The sequence below is a fragment of the Phaseolus vulgaris genome, chromosome 2 (assembly GCF_051622355.1).
Source record: "Phaseolus vulgaris cultivar YP4 chromosome 2, ASM5162235v1, whole genome shotgun sequence".
NCBI lineage: Eukaryota > Viridiplantae > Streptophyta > Magnoliopsida > Fabales > Fabaceae > Phaseolus > Phaseolus vulgaris.
Window position 1 is genome coordinate 16649586 of NC_143499.1, and position 26423 is coordinate 16676008.

Sequence of the window (26423 nt, forward strand, 5' to 3'; positions counted from 1 at the left end):
AACTTCCTTCCTTTAACCGAAAACAACATAGTCAACTTTTCGAAGTTCCAAGTAATATCACCCAAGGTGAGAAACCATTCTATTCCTAGGACTAGATCACAAGAACCACACGAAAGTAATAACATATCAGAAGTAAAACCAATCCCTTGAATAGTCCTAGAAAGTTGTTTTACCATAGAGATTATAGTGACCTTCGCCCCATCTGCAACCACCACATTCAAGGGAGGATTTTCTTCAAGTAAGCAACCCATTTTTGTAGCCAATAGAGCATCAAGAAAATTGTAAGTACTTCCACTGCCTATAAGGATGTGGATTGGTCTTTTCTTGAAATAACTCGTTACTCTCATGGTTTTAAATTTTGCCACACCCGTAAGAGCATTAATAGAAATGTGAGGGTCCAGTGACTGTCCATGATTAGTGAGAAAATTTTGAGATAAGTCCTCCAAATCTGATGGTTGATCATCATTGACTTCTAACACATGAATTTCTAACTTTTTGTGAGTTAGAGAATGTGTAGGTGTAAAAGGTTCATCACAGAAATAACAAAGACCCTTTGATCTTCTTTCACTCATAAAAGCAGGTGTGAGGCTTCTGTAGGGTTGTTGATGGAGTTGGTTTTGGTTTTTGGTAGATGGAAAATCCCCCTTGTTGGAAGAAGAAAGAGATAAGAGTGGCTTGATTACAACACTATTCTTGGAAAACTTCAAGAATTGTTTGGGTGGAGAGGCAAGAGGTTGCAACAAATTCATATAACTTTGCCAATTGTGCAACCTTCAAAACGATGGTCAACTGGAACATTCAAACCATCATTTGAATGTCATGTGTTAACCAACTCAAAAAACCAACTAATTTTATATTCTTGAGAGTTGTAATCTAGAAATCACTGATTCAAATTTTTCTTGATATTCAACAACTAATCTTGTTTGTTGCAAGCGTATTAGATCAGCCATTGGGTTATCGTAAATACCTCCAAATTGTTCTGTCAACATTGCCTTAAATTCTGTCCAAACAGGGAGGTTGTTTAGGGAAAAAGATTTCACCATAAATGTGTGCCATTATAAAGCTTTGCCTTCAAGATTAACAACAACCAACTTTGTTTTGACCTCCTCGGGCATACCATCAATGGCAAAGTATGTTTCGCAACAATAAATCCATTGCTTCACGCCATCACCATTAAAGCAAGGAAATTCAATTTAGACTAATCTTGTTCCACGCGAATAAGTGGAAGAACTATGGTGTGTTTGTGCCATTTGTAAATCTGGGGCAACAAGATGATTCTAGAAACATTCTTAAATGCGTTTCGCCACAGCGGAGTCCAACGTCTATCTCATGGAGGTCGTAATCTCCATGATTCTTACTTTCAATCTTGGTTCTAGACGGTCTTCCTGTTCACGTAACATGGTTTGACTACGTGTTGCGTCTGCCATACTCTTGATAGGAAGGTGCCCAATTGATACCACTGATGTAGATAATTCTAGGAGTTTAAGGTCACTCAAAGAATTATAAAATGAAGGGAATTCTAATGAAAGAATGGATTCTGTTTGTAATAAGTCAATGAGAAGAATTCAAGAATTACAATTGACATTTTTCTATGCCTTAACCACTCTTATAACAACCTTATATCTATACATCTCCCTAAACAACATAACAAAATAAAATAAAATAGTGTAACTATAGAACTACAATTTTGTCTATAACAAACAAAACTACAACTCCAGTAACAAACAAAACTACAACTTTGTCCAGTAACAAACTCTCTACGTCTTCGAGCATCCATGATTAATCTCGATTGGAGGCAAGTACAGGCCTAATCCCGTTCTCTCAAAATTAAGTTTTGTGAGTTCAACTACAACCTGATACGAGTTGGATGAACATAGACACTTTTAAACTCTTGAACACAACATTATATGAGAATGAAAATAGATTGGTCCTATATGCAGGGCGATTTGGTAAAGAAACCCCAGGCATGAGGTCTATTTGGTGTTCAATCCCTCTTAGAGGTGGTAAGCCTTTAGGAGGATCTTGAAACACATCTTCATATTCCTTTACCAAATTGTCCAAACATGTGGGACTATCCTTAGCCGACTCACATTCAATAGTCCTAGGAATAGCTAAAAAAATAGGCTTTTGAGTAACTATTACCTTTTTAACTTATTGTGTGGACATGAGAAGGCTTCTCTTGGAACTTTTTTTATCATTTTCTTTCTCTCTCTTTTCTCTCATTTTAACTTGGTCCTCATGTACTTCCTTTGGAGAGAGAGACTTAAGAATGACTTTGTGCCCATGAGAGTTAAAAGTAATTTTGTTGGTAAAGCCATCATGAAAAACTTTTCTATCAAATTGCCATGACCTACCTAAAAGAATATGTGTGGCTTCCATTGGGACAACATCACACAAGACCTCATCTTTATATCTACCAATAGAAAAAGTAATGAGGACTTGTTTGTTAACAACAATCTCACCTACCTCACTCAACCATTGTAATTTGTAGGGCTTGGCATGAGAGATGGTAGATAATCCAAGCTTGTCTACCACTCTTGTGCTTGCCACATTAGCACAACTCCCCCCATCCACAATCAAAGAGCATACCCTATCATTAATAAGACACCTTGAATGAAAAATATTTTCCCTTTGACTTTCCTCAAAAGGTTTTAAAACTTGTCCAAGCATGCGTCTTATTACCAATAGGTCACCCTCATGTGGGCTTTCACTCTCATTCTCACTAGGGGACCTAGAAGGTGAGGAATGTCTAGAAGATTCAGACTCATGCTCACTACCCTCTACCCCATCATGCATATACATATTTCGTTTAGAAGGGCAATTAGAAGCAATATGTCCATAGCTTAAGCATTTAAAACACTTCTTACTAGACGATTTAGTTGGTGATTCAGGCCTAGAAGTGGAAGTGGAAGGCTTAGAATCTATAGGTTTGAAAGTAGAGTCCTTAGAAGGGATATTTGAAAAAGAGCTATTTTTATTTTTCCAAGAAGAGTGGTAGTAGCTATCTTTAGAAGAATTTTTGAAAGCATTTTTCCTTGCAAGTTGATTTTCAATTTTACTAGCAAGGTGAACTACATTTTGCAATGAAGAATATTCTTGTAGCTCTACCACGTCTTGAATGTCCCTTCGAAGGCCACTAACAAACCTAGCTATCTTAGCTTCCTCACTCTCATCCATACGAACTCTAATTAAAAGCGTGTCTAGTTGTTTAAAGTAATCATCCACACTTAGCGTGCCTTGATGAAACCGTTGGAGTTTCAACAATAGGTCTTTCCTAAAGTGTGGAGGCACAAATCTAGCGCGTAGACAAGCTTTGAAATCATCCCAAGAGACCACGGGCGGTCTCTTGTGTAGGTTAATGTCCAAGAGAGTTTGATGCCACCATTGCATGGCATAGTCTAAGAATTCTAATGATGCTAATCTAACCCTATGAACATCTATAACCCCATTTACATCAAATATTTGCTCAACCTTGGCCTCCCACCGTAAGTATACATTAGGATCACTTTCACCACTAAAGCTAGGGAGTTTTACATTAGGTGAATAAGGGACAGCCACATGCTGGCGCCTCTCTTCATGGGGATGGTGCCTTTGCCGTGCATTGTCTTCATGATATCCATGAGAAGAGTGAGAAGTCCTTGAAGAATGCCTATGATGATGATGATGATGATGTCTTCTCTCCCGGTTTTGATGAACATCTTCACGGGCCATCTCCAAGCTTTGGAGCCTTGCCTCCATTTGTCTTATCATGTCAAGATATTGTGCATTTGATTGTCTAGCATTCTTCAAATCTTCAAAGAGAGCTGCCTTTTGAGGTGAGCAAGGTTTGGAGGATTCTCCACTAGAAAAATTATCCATGATCATAAAAGACACAAAAACAACAACAAACAATTAAGGAAACTTGTTAGCAAAAGAAAGTATGTAGCTTGCTGGAAAAGGCCAAAAGAATGTACTCAAACCACTCCAAGAAAATGTTCTTTCCTTAACCAAGCCTCTCTTGTGGATTGGATGAGCTTCAAATGAAAAATGTCAAAGCAAACCACACTTAATCAAGGAACAAATCACCACAAAAACTAGAGAAACAAAGAAGACAAGCAAGAAAATGTATAAGCAAGAAAAGCTAAACCAAAACAGAATGCAAGATATGACAAAACTAGAAAAGAATATGAACTAAAAGACAAGCAAGAAAATTAAGGCACACAAAGAAAGGATAGTACACAAAGGAGTCCTAAAGAATAATACTAGAATAGATGAAGAAAACAAAAACAATGCTACTGGAATTTTTTGTTAAAAACCGTGCGTGACTTAAAAAATTTAACTGGAACTCTAGAAAGCGAACTGGAATGTGAAATTTTAACCACTGGAAATTCAAGATCTTATCTAAATATTGGCACTGGAATCACTCAAAAAAAGTACACCAATTAATTGTAATAAATTTTTCAAAATCACTGCCAGATTACCGTATTTTTTTCGGCAGAATTACACACTGTTCGTATTTCATTTATAATTTTTTTTGTATATTGAATTTTGATGTACTTATTTTTTTCACTCTTTTGTAACACCGCAAACTACTTAATTCCAGAATTTCATAATTTTCTAGTAAACACAGAAATTTTGATAAACCAATCAGTCAGCACGTTTTTATGAAAAACAGAGGAACCTATACTGGAATGAAAAACAGAATTAAAGAAACTACAAAGACACAATAGAAATGATGAATAAGAACTTGTATAGATCTAATACACAAGCATGAACTCAAAATTAAAAATAAAATGCACCAAAGGATCAAGAAAAAAATAGAAACCAAAATTTGAACTCAAATAAAAACAATCAACCAAAGATAGCAAGAAAAGGACTACAAGGAATTGATGACATTATAGAAAAAAAAACATGACTAGACAAAACATGTATGGATTCAAAAATTAAAATGACTCAAGCACAAAGCATTAACAACAATTAAAACAGCAAGAAATACTCAAAAACAGAAAAACAGAATTACTAATCACAAAACAGAATCAAAGTGTCCAGCAACTCAAAAATTTTTTGGAACGAAGCTCGGCTGAAAGGAATGAAAACTTATAGAATGAAGCTCGGCTGGAATGGAGAATTGGAACTGCATCACGACACTTGGAGTATTGTTCCAAGATAAGTGAAGGAAGCCGCCACTTGAAGCTCTTCAATAGCTCACAAGATGAGACCAAGCAAGGAGATTCAAATCTCACACAAATCTCTCTCCAAATGAGTAGAGTTTCTCTATATCAAATTTCCAATTCTGAATTTTACAAAAGCAAACACCTTATTTTAGCCTAAGAGGTGCTGAAATGAGAAGCTAAATCAAATTCAAATTCCCCCCTAAATGACACTAAAATGGCGCCAACTAGAGCATGAGGAAAGTGTGACTTCCTTTCTAGTTTTGGCACCTCCTATATGACACCTACACCCTCCCACTAAGTCACATGGACAACGTGACTCTCTGTAATACATTCACACCTATTTATTTAATATCCACACCACCTCCACTATACAATAGAAATAAGAAGAGTCATCATTTGACCCTCTTGTCCCAAAGCTCTTGTCATGCTCCTAGTGATTCTTTGGGCTTGGGCGTCATGGGCTTGGGCGTCCTCTACTTGGTTTCCATCACAACCCCACTAAGAAAAACTCTAAACCTGTTGGGGGTGTTCGTTTAAGGAGTTGCACCGTGGGAAGATTCGAGTTTCGATCAAAGTCGGGAACACCAGTGTGCCTCCAACTTTCAAACGCCGTGGAACAAGTAATCTATGTATGTCTTTATGAAGGAAATGTTGGGAAAAACGGGTAATTTTCCCACTAAAACATAACCCTAACAGAGCTACCCGATAAATAATATTGAATAAATAAAGCGGAACAATAAAAGAGATAAAGAGGAAAAAACACACCCGAAAATTGTTAACGGAGTTCGGCCTGTTTAGCCTAATCTCCGAGCACAACAAAAACAACTCACTTTTATTATTATGTGAGAAGATATTACAAATTGGGATATATAACAATGAAGGAGGAAAGTTTAATTTATAACCCTCAAACCTCCTTCCCAAACAATGAACCCACCGATGTGGGACTTGGGATTAAGCCAAAATCAACAAATCTCCACCTTGGCTTAATTTCAAGTCCCACCTAAAACAAATCTTCTCAAAACATAACAAAAACAAACTTTACAGTGCTTCAAATTTGCGCCTCTGGACGCCAACTTCAAATGTGCAAGATATTAACCAAGTCTAAACAGTGTTCAAACTTGGTCTTTGTAACCACCTTGGTGAGCATATCTGCAGGATTCTCCGTAGTGTGAATCTTCTGGAGAACAATCTCCTCTTCTTCGAGAATCTCACGCACAAAGTGATAGCGAACATCAATTTCAAATGAGGAGCAAGTGGGGTACTTACAGGTTTTGTATCTTCGTGTATACCAAAACGTTGTAGTACCTTCTGCAAATACTGCTTCTGTGACAGCCAAAGTTTTCCCCTCTCTCTGTCCCTGTTTATCTCCATGCCGAGAATCTTCTTGGCTTCCCCCAAATCCTTCATCTCGAACTCTTTACTCAACTGAGCCTTTAACCTGTCAATCTCAACTTGGCTTTTTGCTGCAATCAGCATATCATCAACATATAAGAGTAAGTAAATGTAGGAACCATCTTCAAGTCTGCGCAAATACACACAGTGATCATATTTGCTTCTCTTGTACTTCTGATCCTTCATGAACTTATCAAATCGTTTCTACCACTGTCTCGGAGATTGTTTCAGTCCGTACAACGATTTGCTAAGTTTACAAACCCAATCTTCTTTACCATCAACCTTGTATCCTTCTGGTTGAGTCATATAGATTTCCTCCTCCAAATCACCGTGTAGGAACGCGGTCTTTACATCAAGTTGAGCAAGCTCCAAATTCAACTATGCTACCAAGGCCAACAAAATTCGAATGGAGGAATGTTTAACAACTGGAGAAAATACCTCATTATAATCAATTCCCTCCTTCTGAGCAAAGCCTTTAGCAACCAACCTTGCCTTGTAGCGAACATCTTCTTTATTAGGAAATCCTTCTTTCTTTGCAAATACCCATTTGCACCCAATTGCCTTCTTACCTTTCGGTAATTGTGCCAGCTTCCACGTCTTGTTCTTCTTCAAAGACTGCATCTCCTCTTCCATCGCACCTGCCCAATTACCACTCTCTGAACTCAGAATGGCTTCTGGGTAAGTGGATGGAATGTCATCAACAACTGGAAGTGCATAGGCAACCATATCCATGAAACGAGCAGGCTTCTGAATATCTCGTCTCTGTCTTCTAACTGCAATTGGCGCTGATTGCTGTTGAGATTCTTGGGTAGGAACCTCTTCCTCATCTGACTCTTCTTCTACCATAGGAGAGTGATCCTGCCTGTTGACTAGAACGCTGGAAACTGCCTCGTCAAAGGATCGACGTGTGCACCGCTTCACACCTCCGTTCCTCTTCGAGATCCACCTCAAGAACCTGCAAAGAAACAGAGCGGCGGCGCTGCGGCCGATCGCACTCCAACGCCCAAGTCAGTGACCGAATCACCAAATACTAAGAGAACAAGAACCGTGCAAATCCTCTCTCACAGTCAGCTCTATAACTCGCAAGCGTAAAGAGTATAATCTGAACGTGCGTACCTTAGAAAGTTCGTTGAGAACTCTTATATACCTGGTTACTTTCTCTCTCCTGGCAGTTACAGACTTGGACACGTGGCTCGTATCCAACTGTACACGTGCCATCATCTGGAGCCTCCTTGACTTGGGCGCTGCTTCTACTCTTGTTTTACTAAGTTACCTATGCATGGTACTGCCCAGTACATAGCCAACTTGGGAGTGCGATCTCTACTGGAACTGGCGAGTTAGGGTGCCTTCATACACCTTCCCTGTGGTCTCGCCGGCCGCCTTCATAATCTGCTTCTCCTTCATCTTCGGCGATGTGCTTTCTCTGGCGATCTCCAATCGCTTGGTCGCCTGAGTTTACACCTGGCGACTTCATCTTTAACCCGGTGATCGCCGCTTCTAGTATGCTGGAGATCGGAACACGCCAACTTAATAACTGGCGACTTCACGAGCCCCCCGACTTCCTTCCCTTCTGCCAACCTGGCGCCTTGCCAACACGCCTATACTGTAGCGGGATGCCACGTCATCTCTCCCGACTACCAGGGCGGTACAGAGAGTCACTTGTGGTATTTCGTGTTGGGATCACCACTATCGGCTCAAACTCCACCTGCTTCCGGGCACACTCCACCTGTTGCGGAGTACTATCAGCTCCTTCTGGATTTACCTTCTTTAACATGGCAGATTCATCAAAGGTAACATCCCTGCTGATAATCGTCTTCTTTGCCTCTAGACACCACAAACGGTATCCCTTCACTCCAGGACTAAAGCCCATGAAAAGAGCCTTCTTTGCCCGTGGATCCAACTTTGATTCAATCACATGATAATATGTAATAGAACCAAAAACATGCAAAGAATCATAATCAGTTGCAGGTTTTCCAGACCATACCTCTAACGGGGTTTTGCCATCTATAGCAGATGATGGCAAACGATTGACGAGATGTTGAGCGTATGTCACAGCCTCAGCCCAAAACTCTCTGCCTAACTCAGCATTAGACAACATACAACGAACTTTCTCCACAAGTGTCTTGTTCATACGCTCTGACACCCCATTCTGCTGTGGTGTTTTTCTAACAGTGAAGTGCCGAACTATGCCACAATCTTGGCATACCTTCAGGAACGGATCACTCTTGTATTCTCCTCCATTGTCTGTTCGGAGAACCTTAATCTTCCTTCCTGTCTGGTTTTCAACTTGAGCTTTCCACTTAAGGAAAATTTCAAGCACATCATTTTTGTTCTTCATAGTAAACACCCAAACTCTCCTGGAAAAATCATCAACAAAAGTGACAAAATAATGCCTACCTCCGATTGACGGAGTCTTGGCAGGTCCCCACACATCTGAATGCACATAATCCAGAATACCCTTGGTATTGTGAATTGCAGTGCCAAACTTCACTCTTCGTTGTTTTCCCAGAACACAATGCTCACAAAATTCAAGTTTGCAAGCCTTCGTACCTTTCAACAATCCCTGCTTTGTAAGAATTTGCAAGGATTTCTCTCCAGCATGTCCCAATCTCATATGCCACAACTTCGTTGCCTCAACATCCTTCTTAGTGCTAGAAGTTGTTGTCGCTACTGTCCCCACCACTGTACTACCTTGGTAGTAATACAAATTGTTCTTCCTTACGCCTTTCAACATCACCAATGCTCCTGAAGTTGCTTTAAGAATTCCATCTCGCATAGTCACAACTAGGCCTTTAGATTCTAAAGCCCCCAATGAGATGAGATTCTTCTTCAACTTTGGCACGTACCGTACATCCCGCAAAATTCTGGTGGATCCATCATGATTCCGCAGCTTGATTGAACCTATCCCAGCTGTCTTACATGGATTATCATTACCCATGTAAACAACCCCGCCATCGAGTTCTTGAAATTCAAAGAACCATTCCCGAATGGGACACATATGATAGGTACAACCTGAATCCAATATCCACTCATCTGGATACGATGATGCTGAAAGCGAGACAATTAAAGAGATATCTGATTCCACATCACTTTTGCATTCTGCAACATTTGCATCTTGTGGAGCCTTCCATTTCTTCTGCAGTTTTGGACAGTCTTTCTTCCAGTGTCCTTTCTCATGACAGAAAGCACACTCATCTTTGGCAACGGCTCGACCTTTAGACTTAGACCTCCCTCTTCTCCCATTTCTCTGACTTTGCTGACGACCTCTTGCAATCACAAACTCAAAATATTGTATTCAATATTACAAACAATTTCAAACAACCCAAGGCGAACCTTCGATTCTTGATACCACTTGTTGGGAAAAACGGGTAATTTTCCCACTAAAACATAACCCTAACAGAGCTACCCGAAAAATAATATTGAATAAATAAAGCGGAACAATAAAAGAGATAAAGAGGAAAAAACACACCCGAAAATTGTTAACGGAGTTCGGCCTGTTTAGCCTAATCTCCGAGCACAGCAAAAACAACTCACTTTTATTATTATGTGAGAAGATATTACAAATTGGGATATATAACAGTGAAGGAGGAAAGTTTAATTTATAAACCTCAAACCTCCTTCCCAAACAATGAACCCACCGATGTGGGACTTGGGATTAAGCCAAAATCAACAGGAAACACATTTTAGTGATGGTATGTACAAAGACAGTCTTGGAAAAAGTGGTCAAGGTACAAATTCAACAAAAGAGAGAGCTCAAGATGTTTCAACAAATAAATATTTCACCTCATATGAGGGAAGAAGTAGGCAATTTTGAATGGATAAATGATAAATATTATTGTCAGAGGCAATCATTGAATGTAGTGTAACTTTCCCCCATAAAAGTCACCAATCACCACCACCACGCCCACTGAATCTCTCCATTGCTTCGGCTTTGTGTTGCTTCACAATTTCGAGTATCTTGGGATTGAAGAAACGATCACGAACATATTTCCTCTCCTCAGCTTATATCTCCTTGATAACACAAGGATATGGGTTTGGAGGAAGTATCTTTCCTTGAAATAATATAAACTGAGAGAAATATAAAAAATATTTAATACAAAAAAAAGATATTTAAAAATGAAAACTAAAAGAGTTGGGCAAACTCACAAAATTAATATTTTTTATTCTTTTTATTTTGAGATGATACTCACTTTCTTGTTTGTTTTAGGTGTATTATTTTAATACTAAGTTAACAAAATTAATATATATTTTTTTTCATTCTTTTGTATTTTGGGATGATACTCTCTTTCTTGTTTGTTTTAGATGTCTCCTTTCATTACTAGGTGCGAGGGATGACGAGAGCATGAAAAGAACATGACAAAAAGCAAGGAATAAGAAACAAAGAAGAATTTTAAAGGAATAATGAATAAAAGAAGTTAAAGAAAAAATTAGTAAGCATACATGATTTGTAAAATTTAGAAGTATATTCTCAAATAGGAACAAAATGACACAAATTTGAGGATAAACAAATATGTATACGCTGATAAACAAATCAACGAATTTTGTAAAACGCAAATAGTTGTTTTACAGGGAATTTTAAGCTGAAATTTGAACTAGAGATTGTTAACACATGAAAGAAAATATGGTAAAAGTTTCAGGCTAAAACACCAAGGGAATTAGGTGCAGAAAATTTAAAACCGAGAGCAAAACTAGCATTGAAACAGGGTGGCAACAACATCAATGTCTTGGCTTTTGAAAAGTATTACCTTTTTAGTAGATACAATTAGGACATGCCTTTTTTTACAGAATGTTGGTAACATGTAATTGGTGTTACAAAAAAAAATTCAGAAACTTTGGATACGAACTGATGAGAACCTAGGAGAGAGTGTGTCCACTGACCAAACCCAGCCTTCCAGGCGGATGACTACGAGCATGACTCAAGACACAGGGTCAGGTCAGGACCCATTAATCAATGCCTCAACACCTAACCTTCCATAGAGGATCATGAGGAGTAGAGCACAAGCCTTGGGTGATGGAGATCAAGCTCAAGAGGACATGGAGGCCAATCAACAAGATCAAGAAGAGGTAGAGGCACAAATGGAGGACGCCCATGGAGGTCAAAGCCCACCTCAAAGGCTTACAAGAAGCATGTTCAAAGCTTTAGGAGCTAGGGGACATTTATTTTCTCTTTTTGTAATTTCTTTGGTTGAAGGTGCTTAGAGGGAAACATTAGAAACCTCTTTTGTTATAGCATCTTTTAGGCTTTAGTTAGGAGCTTTAGGAGGGGGGGTGTGTTAGTAGATAGGTGTAGGAGTAGAATAGGAGGTGCCAAAGTGAAGGAAGAGATCACACCTTCCTCATGCCTTGTAAATAGGCGCCGGTTCTAGAATATGTTTAGGGGGAAATTTGAATTTGTGTAGCTTACATTTCAGCACCTTAGGCTATAAATAGAGGTGCTCCCTTTGTAAAATTGAGATTTGAATTTTAGAGAAAAGAAACTATACTCAAATTTTGAGTGATCATTGGAGAGCTTTTGAGCCTTCTTCTCTAGTCTTATCTTGAAGGATCCATGGTGTCTTCAAGTGGCGGCAACACACTCATCTAGGAGCAACCATCCTTCTAGTGGCGTGATCATCCAACCATACATCCATCTTCATGAGCACTCTCTTCTCTTTCCTTTCTTCTTTTGTTATTTCCTTGTCTTAGCTTGTTTCCTTGTTGAATTTGGTTCGGCAGTTTCAGTTTTAATTGTGTTGCTTCGGTTCTTTTGTTGTGCCTTGCTGTTCTTCATCTTTCTTCTTCATTTTCCAGCTTTTAGTTCGGTACAATTTAATTTCCAGCATTCTATTTCAGTTTGCTTAGCTTTTGTGCCTTTTTGTTCGGTTCAATTTGACTATAATTGGAACTTCTATATGAGTTTGTGTTTTGGCACTAGTTTTGGTGAGTTCTTGTTCATAGAACCTTGATCCATTTCTATGATAAAGTGCCTATCTCTTAACCAACTCAAGATGATTCCTAAGAATGTCAAGAATCATTCTAATTGTGCTAGTGGAATCACATCATGTGGTATCATGAGTTTAGGTGTGTTCTTGTTTAATTGTTGAGTTGTGTAGCACTTTATTTCAAGAGCTCTTTTATTTTTTTCTTGCAATTTAAGTTTCTGTTTTAGGCTTATGTTGAGTTTGCTTGCTGTTTTAATTCTTTTGCCTATCATATGTTTGAGTATTTTCCTTTTTGAATCATGTCAAGTTTTGTCTTAGTCATGTTATTCCATAATTGTCATTACTTCTAGTAGTACTTTTATTGCTTTTGATTGTTTCTTGCTTTAGTGTCATATAATTTTAATTTTCTGAATTTGATATTGATCCTTTGTGCATTTTCTGTTTTAGATTGAGTTCATACTTGTATTCTAGACCTATACAAGTTCCTATACATCATTTTCCATTATGTCTTTGCTAGTTCATCATTCTGTTTTTCATTCCTATTAGGATTTCTCTGTTTCTGAAAAAAAAAACTGCTTACTGTTTTTCCTTATTGCAATTGATTTACTCACTGGAAAATTCTGAAATTCTGGATTTGTGATATTCAAAGTGTTAGAGAAGATTAGAAAAAATAATCATTCAAAAATTCAAAGTACACAAAAAAATGATAAATAAAATAAAAAAGTGTACAATTCTGCCGAAAAGAATACGGTAATCTGGCAGCGATTTTAAAAAATTTATCTCAATTAATTGGCTTATTGTTTTTAATTGATTCCAGTGCCATTATTGAGGTAACATCTTGAAGTTTCTATGGTTTAAATTTCATAATCCAGTTCGCTCTACATCATTCCAGTTAAATCAGTGAATATCAAGCACAATTTGCCAAAAAAAAAAAAAATAAATAAATTCCAGTAGCTAAATTTTTTGTTTTCTTCATCTACTTTAGTGCTTTTCCTTAAGTATTCTTTTGTGTGCCTACACTCTCATTGAGTTCTTTATTTTCTTGGTTGTCTTTTATTCCTTACTCTTTGAGTTTGTCTTACATATTGTTTTCCTTTTGCAATTACCTTTCTTTGCTTATACCTTTTCTTGTTTGTCTTTATTGTTTCATTGGTTTTGTGGTGGTTGCCTTTGAGATTGGTGTGCTTGCTTTGACATCTTTCATTTGAGGATTCCAAGGCCTCAAGATCAGATTGGTGCAAGGACATTATTTCTTTGAGAGTGACCTCTTTTTCTGCCTCTTTTCACTTCGGCATTCTTGCTGGACACACTCACTGTTTTTGCTAATTTTTGTTTCTTAACTTGTTTGCTGTTTTTGTGTGTTTGCTGTTTTTTAAATCCAAAATGGCTGGATTTTCAAGTGATGCATCATACAAGCAGAATTCTCCTTCCAAAGCTTCAATCCTTGGTGAATTACATGAAGCTCAAAGAACCATTAGACGCTTGGAGGAGAAATTGCAAAAGATGGAGGTGCAACAAGCTAGACCATCTCCTTCAATCCATGATGAGCATCATAGATCTTCAACAAGAGCTTCTTCCAATGATTTTGGCCGTGAAGATGAGCATAGGAGAAGGAGAACTCCACCCCAAGTCCATGGACAAAGACATCATCACCAAGGGGAAAGAACTCACTACGGCAATGGCTTCTATCATGATGCAAAGTCTAGGCTTCCTTCGGTCAAGCTTCCTTGTTTTAATGGCTCTAGTGATCCTAATGTATATTTAGATTGGGAGGCTAAGTGTGAACAAATATTTGAGATCCATGAGATCCAAGATGAGCATAAGCTTAAGCTAGCCACCCTAGAGTTTAGTGATTATGCCATGAAATGGTGGCATGGAATTGTAAAGGACATTATCTATCACAAGGGTCCTCCTGTGGACTCTTGGAACTCTTTAAAGGATCATATGCGCGCTAGGTTTGTGCCCCCACATTTTAGGAAAGACCTCATGTTGAGACTCCAACGGTTTCAACAAGGCACGCTAAATGTGGATGAATATTGATCCTGCCTGTTGACTAAAACGCTGGAGCTTTGCCTCGTCAAACTTGGATCGACGTATGCGCCGTGTCAGCCTCCGTCCTTCACCGCGATCCACCTCAAGAACCTGCAAAAGACGAAACGGCGCCGCTACGGCCGATCGCGCTCCGACGCCCAAGTCAGCGACTGAACCACCAATTACTTAAGAGTAAAACTCAAGAACTCTAAGGAACCGTGACCAGTTCTCTCTCAGTATACTCAAGACTCGCAAGCGTAAAGAAGACAATCTGAACGTGCGTACCTCAGAAGTTCGTTGGAAACTCTTATATACCTGGGCACTTTCTCTCTCCTGGCAGTTACACATCTGGACACGTGGCTCGCATCCAGCTGTACACGTGCCTTCATCTGGAGCATCCTTGACTTGGGCGCTACTTCTGACTCTTCTTTGGCTAAGTTACTTATGCATGATACTACTCAGTGCATAGTTGCCTTGGAGCGTGATCTCTTCTGGATGGCGAGTTCGGGTGCCTTCGTACACACCTTCCCTGTGGTCTCGCCGGCCGCCTTCATGATCTGCACCACCTGTTTCACCGTATATGCTCAAGTAAGCTGTCCCCCGACCCCATCCTCTGGCCAGCTGGAAAGTGTCTATCTGCCTTCATCTTCGGCGATGTCCTTGTTTTGGCGATCTCTAATCACTTGGTCGCCTGGGTTCACATCTGGCGGCTTCATCCTCAACTCGGTGACCGCCGGTTTAGGCATGATGGAGATCGGAGCACGCCAACTTAATAACTGGCGACTACGCGAACCCCCCGACTTCCTCCCCTTCCGCCAGCCAGGTGCCCCATCCAACACGCCTATATAATAGCTCGACGCCACGTCATTACTCCCGACTACCAGGGCGGTACACAAGCCCCCCAGTCTTAAGCGAAGACTTGTCCAGCGAAAAGACTAAAGGAGTCATGTCACTACCGATCTACGTGGCGCTGGCGCAGAATTCCAAATGTTTGTACTTTCTGCTTTCCTGACGCTCCACCAAACACTCTTCCAATCACTCGACACGTGGCTTCATCAACGGTTACCTTTAACTGTCGTTTGTGCTCCCAAAACCCATTCGAAAAACCCTTAAACCCATTTCACTTCTACTGTTCCATCACCTCTTTGCTTTCTCAAACGCTTCTAGCTTCTTCTGCGAAAACCCACTACGCTCTTCAACCTTATGGATTCTCAACTTCCTTCATCGTTCTTCCGATCATAAAAAGGTACTCCCTTTACCTCTTTTGCTGAGTTTTCCTGCATTTTAACCAATTCGCATCATCCATTAATTGTCTGGTGCATACGCTGTGGGCTGTTTCTTCTGTTTCTCCCTTCTCGTAACTTAGGGCTTCGTTTTCATTACAACGAACCTTCGTTCGTTCGTTTCTTCATCCTTCTTTTACGATCGAGCCAGCCTTTGCGAACCCTGCTCACCTTTCCCTTTCTTTTTCCTTTGTAGTTTCCGCGATGGCTCGCTCAAAGATCACCCCAAATCCTCCCCCCTCGTCACGTAACCCTCCGTCTCAAGCACATAACCCACCACGAGCACCTGGTACTTCTTCTTCCCAGGCTGAGAGGCCTGCAACCTCTCGCCCTGACCTGGCTCAGGCTACTCCACCGGTCGCCGGAGGAGCCTCCGTCCCCACTCCAGATTATAAAAAACTTTACCCCTGGGCCAGCTCAACACTGTTGAAAGAAACTTCTTCGATAAACTCTGCAACGACGGTACTCCGACTAAGGAAAGGGGACCAGTCGGATCTTTCCTTTCACAAGGAGCACGATAGCAAGGTGGTCGTGCTGCCTTGCCATCCTGAGGAGCCGATCTGCGCTGACGACAAAGCGAGCGGTGGCGAGTCGTTCTGCTTCCTCTACTCAACGTTTTTCAAGAAGGTGAAGCTCCGACTTCCCTTCACTCGTTTCGAGCGAGAGCTGCTGACCGAGCTCGATATCGCCCCCGCCCAGCTCCACCCCAACAGCTGGGCGTTCGTAAGGGCGTTCGTAAGGGCGTTCCAGATCATTTGTGCACATTTGGGACTGCCAGCGTCAGTGGATGTTTTCCTCTTCCTTTTTGAAGCCAAACACCCAGGAGATCGCCTTTGGGTGAGTCTGAACGGGATTGCTGGGAGGTCGATCCTTTCTATCTTCCAGCAATCTTATAAGGATTGGAAAGGGAAGTTCATTCAAATACGCCAAAACGACCAGGATGCCTCGATGCTCGACGGGTTTCCCTTGTACTGGGTAAACAAGGGAAACAAAGACGCCAAGGGAAGCTTCAGGAGGCCAAGAAGTCCTGACAGCATGGGTGCTTTGGACAAGGATCTGTGCCTCTTCTGGAAGAGCGTGGCAGACGCCAATATCACCTTCCTCACCACTGCGCTCATCTCCTTCGAGTTCTTCGAAGATCAACTCGAGGCTCGCATAGGTTAGAGCTCACCTCATTATCTAAGTCATTACTCTTGGCGATACTTCTGCTAACTGTTTCTGGGTGTCTTGTCTGTTGTGCACAAGACTTTGGTTTTATTTTCTGCACCATTCATCTGCTTTTGTTGCATACTGATTTATGTGTTTATCTTTCTCTCTGAGCTGACCCACGTACCTTTGCATTATGCAGATCTTATGTTGGGCAAGGGAAAACTGGCTGAATTGAGGGCGCTCGCCCGAGCCCATGGGTTGGCGTCGGGTTCCCAGACCGTGCCAAATTCAGTGGTGGAGATCGCCGCTGCCCAGGGGAGATCGCCCCCCAAAGGCCCAGCTCCTTCCGAGGCCCAGCCCGCCCAACAACGCAAAAAACTCGTCCTCAGGAAACCAAAGAGGAAAACCCCTCAAGTGGTTCATGAGGACGAAGAAGAAGACGATGAGACGACTGAGGATGGCCTTATCACTAAGAGGAAGAGGGTGGCACCTTCTTCACCACCTGCTCCACCTCCTCTTCCAACGTCAACACCACCTTCCACGCCGGCTCCACCTCCAACACTGCTTCCTCCCCCAGCTCCCACCTCGCCAGTCCAAGCAGTTCCCTTGGCGGCTGCATTTCTTGTGGTTGAGGCTACCGAGCCCAACTTTATGGAGAACCCCCCGAGCGCCTCCACGCCCTATGTATCAGCTGGAGGGGGTCCTCCTTCAAACGCCTCAACCGCAGATGCTGCACCAGGCGGGGATGAAGGTGCTCACAACTCGCCTATCATCATCACCGAATCCCCGCCGTCGCCACCACGCCAAGAAGCTCCCATTCAACAACCAACTCAAGAAGGTGGTGGCGAGAACCAACAACAAGCTCCCCTGGTGCCCCCACGAGCAAACCTCTCCCTTGAGGTAAAAAGGGTGTGGGAACCCTTCTCAGCGAAACTCAAGATGATGGCGGAGGACTTCCCCTCCATCATATCCAAAGCTGTGGAGAGTTCCAGCAAGAAGCTCCAGGATGACATCTCCGTGCTCCAAGAGGAGAATCGCCTAATCAGGATCGAGGCGGAGAAGTTATCCTGCAATCTCATGCTCGCGGAGATCGATCACTCCCGAGTGGAGGATGCTATGAGCACCGAGCTTCGGGCGGCACGCAAGGAGGCCACCGATCTACGCCATAAGGTGCAGCTCTTAGCTCAAGAGAAGATCGAGCTGGAGAGCAAGTTGGTCCCTTATCGCGTCAAAGTGGCTGACCTGGAGGCGTCGATCAAAGCAGATGCCGCCAAGGTAAAAAACCTTGAGAAGAGGTCAGTAGATCGGGAGGTCTTCTTGGGGAAAGTCGAAAAGGAGAGAGATGACACCATGGCCAAACTCGCCGAGGCCAAAGAGGAAAATTTGGGAAGATCATCACAAAGCTGGCTCAGGCGCAGGCGGAATCCAAGGAGGTTGCTGAAGACCTCCTTCAAGCACGTGAAGCAACTGAAGAACTCAAGAAACGAGCTGAGGAGCTAACACAGCAGAACGAGGGGCTCAAGAAGCAGATTGAAGAACTCGAGCTGGGCTCTGCCCAAATCCTTGCTGCTGGGTTTGACGCTGCCTTGGAACAATTCGCCTGCCTGTACCCTGACTTGGATCTCTCCATGGTGTCGCTGAACAACGAGGTGGTGGACGGGAAGGTTGTTCCTTCTGAAGACTAGCCGCTCGCTGCTTCCCTTCACCACTTACTCATCTGCCTCTCTCTTACCCAATTTACTTGTAATAAATTTTCCCTTTTCTGCTCATGTATCTTGAACTGATCATAGTTTATTATAAAGTCTTTGTGCTTCTTCTTACAACTTCTCTGTCTGCCTTATCTTTCCTCGTATAATTCACTTCAACGGAATTAACTTAGTAACTTCGTAAGCGCAATTGTATACTATCCGCCTCGAACCATCAGCTTTCGAACAATAACACTCTAACAACTTGTAACCTCAAGGTAATGAACCTTAGCGTGAAATCGCTCTTCAAATAACGAACCTCAACCCAACTAATGGCTTAAGACACAGCTCATCTAATCTGCCTTATCAAAACGGGTCTTGACTTTTTTGCCATTGCTTGAATTTCTCCTGGTCGCCAAAGACTCTTGGCGATACCAGCTTCCTCTTTCCTTCACAACTTGGCCATTGTTCCTTTATCTGGGGGTAGAGGCGCCTTTCAGATCCTTCTCTACCTCCCTGAGCTTCAGAACAAAAGACCGGGTGGCTAGGCGTTCTCTTCGAACCTACCTTAGCCACCCTCCAAACTTCTTCCACCCTTTACACCATACCTGAACTCGTTCGAGACGAGAAGGATTTTATCTTGCCTGAACTCGCTCATCGGCGAGAAGGTCTTTAACTTGCCTGAACTCGCTCATCGGCGAGAAGGTCTTTAACTCGCCTGAACTCGCTCATCGGCGAGAAGGTCTTTAACTCGCCTGAACTCGCTCATCGGCGAGAAGGTCTTTATCTCGTGCCTCTACATTGCCCCAGGGGTTACATCTTCTCTCCCCCAGAAACACTGAGGACTTTTTGCTGGTGCCTCTACATTGCCCCAGAGGCTACATCTTCTCTCCTCTCGAAGCACTGAGGACTTTTTACTGGTGCCTCTACATTGCCTCAGAGGCTACATCTTCTCTCCTCTGGGAGCACTGAGGACTTTTTACTCTTCCTCGCCTGCACTCGCTCGACGGCGAGGAGGTCTTTATCTCGCCTCAGGACGCGCGAGGGCATTGAGGTCTTTTAACTGGTGCCTCCGATCGCCGAAAGACGATGAGGACTTTAACTTTAACTGAGGCCGCCAATCGCCGAAAGACGATGGGGACTTAGCAACTTTTTAGAAAACATGCAACATAACTTCAACTCGCCTTAAATCACATATAAGTGACAAGGTCTTTCTTCAAAACTTTCGGGAAACAACAAGCATGCAATCTAAAACACTTCAAACTTTGAAAACTCTTCTTTATTGGGCGGCCTCATTAAAAACCCTCCTTAGGGAAAAAAAGACTGCCCCCTCCAAACTGTTTTAACAGAAACATTGTAAAGCTCTTCGTGCTTGTTTTTACTTACAAAGTTCTTAACTGTAATATAACTTGAGGTGCGTGGCGTTCCAAGTGCGAGGAATCGCCCCTCCTTCCAATGTTTCTAAGCGGTAGGCGCCGTTCCTGAGCGCCTCGGTTATTCTGAACGGTCCCATCCACTTAGGTGACAGCTTATTCTCCATCTCGTACTGGTGGGCCTTCCTCATCACCAGGTCACCCTCTCTGAACTGTCTTGGCATCACCTTCGAGTTATATCTTCGTTCAATCCTTCTCTTCACCGCCTCAGCTTTCAATCTCGCCTCCTCCCTGACCTCATCCAGCAAATCCAGATTCAGCCTTCTTTCCTCATTCGAGTCTTCCGCTACAAAGTTCTGGAATCTCGGCGAGCTCTCTTGGATTTCTACTGGAATCATTGTGTCGCATCCATAGACCAAGCTGAACGGGGTCTCATGGGTTCCTGACTGCTCGGTGGTGTGGTACGCCCAGACTATACGGGGTACCTCCTCAGCCCAACTTCCTTTGGCTTTCTCTAGCCTTCTCTTCAAACCTCTTAGCAACACCCAATTGGCCGACTCTACTTGGCCATTCATCTGAGGGTGCTCGACGGATGCAAATACTTGTTGAATTCCCACCCCTTCGCACAGCTTCTTCAACAGGTGACTTGCAAACTGAGTCCCATTGTCCGACACCAGGCACTTGGGCACACCAAACTGACACACAATGTTCTTCCACACGAAACCCTCGATCTTGTGTGCGGTGATCTGGGCCATTGGTTCTGCTTCGATCCACTTGGTGAAATATTCAATCACCACCACCAAGTACTTCATCTGCCTGATCGCCAGCGGGAATGGTCCCAGGATGTCGATTCCCCAAGTATGAAACGGCCAAGGGCTGTAAATCGACTTCAACTCCTCGGGAGGCGCCTTGTGCCAATCGGCGTGCTGCTGGCATTGTTTGCAGCACTGCGCATACTTCTTGCAGTCTTCTCTCATTGTTGGCCAGTAGTAACCTGCACGGAGAGTCCTTGCGGCCAGAGCTCGACCCCCGACGTGGCTTCCGCATATCCCTTCATGGAGCTCTGCCATAATTCTTGTACATTTCTCGCCATGCACACATTCCAGGAGTGGGTGAGTGAACCCAAACCTATACAGCTCGCCATCAATCATTGTGAACTTGTTAGAATTCTTCTTCATCTTCCTAGCCTCCGTCGGATCCAGCGGGAGAAGGCCATCCGCCAGGCATCGCTTGTACTGCGTTACCCAGGTGTCTGGCTCACGTGTAGCGCAGACCTGCGTCATGTTCACCCTCTCCCCCCGACACGCTCTTATTCTTGGCGATCTCAAGGTTTCTTGAGTCAAAGACCTGTGACTCCTTGCCGCTTTCCCCGTCGATTTGCTTACCTGAAGAACCAGGTGATCTGCCACAAATGCTCTAGGCGTCTTCAAAGTTTCTTGAATCACCGTCCTCTGCCTAGCCCCCTTGCCCGAACTGGCGAGCTTGGCTAGCAAGTCAGCTCGAGCATTCTGCTCCCTGGGCACATGCACTACTTCAAAGGAGACAAAGGAACTCTTCAATTCCTGTACATACTCCAGGTAAGCCGCCATTTGTGGATCTTTAGCCTGGAACTCGCCTGTTACTTGTCCTGTGACTAACAGCGAGTCACTCTTAGCCATCAGCACCCTAGCTCCCATCTCCTTGGCCAGCAAGATACCGGCGATCAGCGCCTCATATTCTGCTTGATTGTTGCTGGCCTTGAAGGCAAACCTCAAAGATTGTTCGATCAGCACGCCGTTGGGCCCCTCAAAGATGACCCCAGCACCGCTACCCTACTGGTTCGACGATCCGTCCACTGAAAGCACCCAACGGAAGTCATCCCCCTCAACTCGCGTTGCTTTAGACGAGAGCTCGACCACGAAGTCCGCGAAGATCTGCCCCTTGATCGGACCTCGGGGCTCATACTTGATGTCGAACTCCGACAGCTCCACCGCCCACTTCACCATCCTCCCGGCGACGTCGGGCTTCTTTAGGACCTTCTGGATGGGCAAGTCGGTCATCACCAGTATCGTGAAGCTATGGAAATAGTGGCGTAACCTCCTTGTCGAAAAGACTACTGCCAGTGCAGCCTTCTCCAGGGCCTGATATCTCGTTTCGGGTCCCTGCAGCACCTTACTAACAAAATAAATGGGCTTTTGAGCCTGATCTTGGTCCTGGGCGAGCACCGCACTCACCGCCCTCTCAGTTACAGCAAAATACAACCTAAGAGGGGTTCCCACCAGTGGTTTGCACAAAACCGGCGGGCTCGCCAGATACTCCTTAAGCTTGACGAAGGCTTCTTCACACTCCTTCGTCCAGGAAAATTTGTTATTCCGCCTTAAACACTGGAAATATGGATGGCCCTTCTCTCCGCTAGCCGACACGAAGCGAGACAGGGCAGCCATCCGACCTGTAAGCTGTTGTACTTCCTTCACGGTGGTCGGGCTCCTCATCGCCAAGATGGCGGCACACTTGTCAGGGTTGGCCTCTATTCCTCTTTCAGTTAAGAGGAATCCTAAGAACTTCCCTGCCTCCACGCCAAAGATGCACTTCTCGGGGTTCAGCTTTAACCTGAACTTGGCGATCGTGGTGAACAATTCCTCCAAGTCCTCTGCGTGCTTGCTCTTCTCTGTCGAGGTCACGACCATGTCATCTACGTAGGCTTGCACATTTCTTCCCAGCATGGGTGCAAGTACCCGATCCATCAGCCTCTGGTACGTGGCCCCCGCGTTCTTCAACCCAAACGGCATCACCTTGTAGCAGTAGCATGATCTCTCGGTCATGAAGGCAGTCTTCTCTTCATCCATGGGATGCATCTTGATCTGGTTATACCCCGAGAAGGCATCCAGGAAACTCAACAACTTACACCCTGCAGCACTGTCCACCAGGGCGTCTATGCTTGGTAAAGGATACGAGTCCTTTGGGCAAGCCTTGTTCAGATCAGTGAAGTCGACGCACATGCGCCATTTCCCGTTGCTCTTCTTCACCAACACGGCATTAGCCAGCCACTCAGGGTACTGGACTTCCCTGATATGGCCTGCAGCGAGGAGCTTCTGGGTTTCGTCTCTAATCGCCTGCCTCCTCTCCTCGTTGAACTTCCTTCTCCTCTGCCGCACTGGTCTCACCTGGTTGTCCATCGCCAAATGATGGCACAAGAAGTCGGGATCGATCCCGGGCATGTCCGAAGCGGACCATGCAAACGCATCCAGATGCCGCTCTATCACCTTGGCGATCTGGTCCTGGAGCTCAACCTCCAGAGATCTTCCCAACTTGAAGATCTTTCCTCCGATCTCTCTTTCGAGCCACTGCTCGACGGGTTTTGGCCTGGTTTCTCTGGCGATCACCGCCCTGGCGATTCCCAGCTCCCTCGCTTCCTCAGGGCGATTCCTCGCCTCTTCTTCCTCTAGATCGGCGTTCCCCTCCCCCAGCTCAGCATCCACCATCACCACGTCACTTCCGGCGGTCTCTTCTATTACCGTCGGTCTGGGCTTTACACCAGGAGGCGGGGTGGTTGTCACGTAACTCACCGACCTCTTGTTCTTCAGGCTATTCTCATAGCACTTCTTCGCTTCTTTCTGGTCGGATTTGATGGTGATCACCACCCCCTCCATAGACGGCAGCTTCACCTTCATGTGTCGGGTCGACGGTATAGCGCCTATTCTGTTGAGCGTGGGCCTTCCCAGCAGAATGTTGCATGCTGAAGGAGCGCTCACGACAAGGTACTTGATTTTCTCTCTTCTCGAACCCGCCTCATCTGTAAACGTAGTCCTCAACTCAATGTACCCCCTGACCTCCACCTGGTCACCAGCGAAACCATACAAACACCCTCCATAGGGCCTCAGCTGGTCAAGGGGTAGCTCCAACTGCGTGAAAGTCGGCCAGAACATCACGTCCGCCGAGCTTCCTTGGTCCACCAGAACCCTGTGGACCTTCCTTCCTGCTGTGATCAGCGAGATGACTATGGGGTCGTTGTCATGAGGCACAACGTCCCGAAGATCTTGCTTTGTGAACGTAATGTCCACATCCGGCGAGTGGTCCTCAAACATATCCACCGTCATCACAGACCTTGCATACTTTTTCCTCTGTGACGCGGTGCATCCACCACCCGAGAAACCTCCTGCAATGGTGTGAATTTCTCCGTGGGTAGGCATCTCGTGCTGCTGAGCCTCACCACCTGCTGGTTGGGAGCTCGACGCGCCCCCCGTCCTTCTATCCAGCAAATAATCATTTAGGAACCCGCTCTTGACCAGGTCGTCGAGCTGGTATCCCAAAGCTAAGCATGAGTCCACGGTGTGGCCAAAGCCCTGGTGGAATTCGCACCAGGCGTCTGGCTTTGGTCCCAACACCTTATCACCCACCTTCTCGGGCGCTTTCAACCTAGCTGATATATTGGGAATGGCGATCAGGTCCGCCAATCCCATGACAAACTTGTGCTTTGGCGGGCGATTGTACTCCCGGTGTGCTGGTTGAGGGCGCCCTGGGCCCCTGCCCTTGTTCTTCCTTGGATCATAAGGATGGCGAGTCCTCTGATCCCTCCTGGCCGCCGCTGTCTCCAGCACCCTCTGTGGCTGGATCCTGGTCTGGGCACGTGGCCTAGCGGGAGCCACGCTTCCCCTCTTCTCGGCGACCTCACTTTCATCGGCGATGTGGGCCACCGCAAGTCGCCTGACCTCAGCAAATGTGGCAGGGTGAGCCCTGATCAATGCCTCGCAGAATGGTCCCGGCAGCACGCCCTTCTTGAATGCATAGACCAGCATCTCTTCGTCTTTGGCTGGCGAGCGGACCATCTGCGCCCCAAAACGATTCAGGTAGTCCCTGATGGACTCTCCCTGATACTGCCTTATGTCAAACAAATCATAAGACACCCTGGGCGGTGCCTTGTTCACGATGTACTGCTCGACGAAGATCTTTGAAAACTGTTGGAAGTTGGTTATGTGACCCGTAGGCAGGCTCACAAACCATTCCAGCGCCGTTCCCTGAAGGGTGCTCACAAACATCTTGCAGTACACGGCGTCTGATCCTCCTAACAGCATCATCTGCGTATGGAACGTGGTGAGATGTGCCTCAGGATCCTCCACGCCGGTAAAAACAGCCTTCACAGGTACCACACTCGCAGGGATAGGCGTGTCGGTAATCGCCTGAGCGAAAGGCATAGGAAAAATGCGAGGCGGCGTTGACGGCGCGACCTCTTCAGCGACTGGACGCCCTCGCTGCTCCTGGAGAGCTTGACGCAGTTCTTCAGTCACTCTGCTAAGTTCATCATTCCTGGCCCAAGAGGCGACCAGGTCCTCGTGCATTCTTGCCTGCTCTATACGCGAGGCTTCCACATTCGCCTGCAGCGAGCGCATGATTTCCACCATCTGCGCCATAGTCATGGCGCCTTCAGCAGCAACGGGCGCAACTGGACTTGAACGGTTGCTTCTCATTTTTCTCATGAAAACTTGACAAATCACAGAGAGCAATGAACAACACCTTCTTCAGCGACGATCGATTCAGCGATCAATCGGTCAGAACTTCGCAGAAACTTTGAAAAACCTCAAGAACCCAGCAAACCCTCACAGAAACTCGCAACTCCACCAAAAACCAACGCTTCTTCCACGAAAATCCACACGAGCAACAGAACTCAGATCTCACCGATCAAAACTCGCGTAAGCAGCAAAAAAAACATCACCTCACCGAACAAAAACCCAAACGAACGGTGGAAAACGCGAAATTACCGAACAGAACCTAGATGAACAGCGGACAATGGTTGCACCAGCACACAACCACACAGAAACTGCAGAAACCTCCAAGAACTCATGTTGCGGATGGGAACAAGTTTTACACGGCCCCACGGTGGGCGCCTGATGATCCTGCCTGTTGACTAAAACGCTGGAGCTTTGCCTCGTCAAACTTGGATCGACGTATGCGCCGTGTCAGCCTCCGTCCTTCACCGCGATCCACCTCAAGAACCTGCAAAAGACGAAACGGCGCCGCTGCGGCCGATCGCGCTCCGACGCCCAAGTCAGCGACTGAACCACCAATTACTTAAGAGTAAAACTCAAGAACTCTAAGGAACTGTGACCAGTTCTCTCTCAGTATACTCAAGACTCGCAAGCGTAAAGAAGACAATCTGAACGTGCGTACCTCAGAAGTTCGTTGGAAACTCTTATATACCTGGGCACTTTCTCTCTCCTGGCAGTTACACATCTGGACACGTGGCTCGCATCCAGCTGTACACGTGCCTTCATCTGGAGCATCCTTGACTTGGGCGCTACTTCTGACTCTTCTTTGGCTAAGTTACTTATGCATGATACTACTCAGTGCATAGTTGCCTTGGAGCGTGATCTCTTCTGGATGGCGAGTTCGGGTGCCTTCGTACACACCTTCCCTGTGGTCTCGCCGGCCGCCTTCATGATCTGCACCACCTGTTTCACCG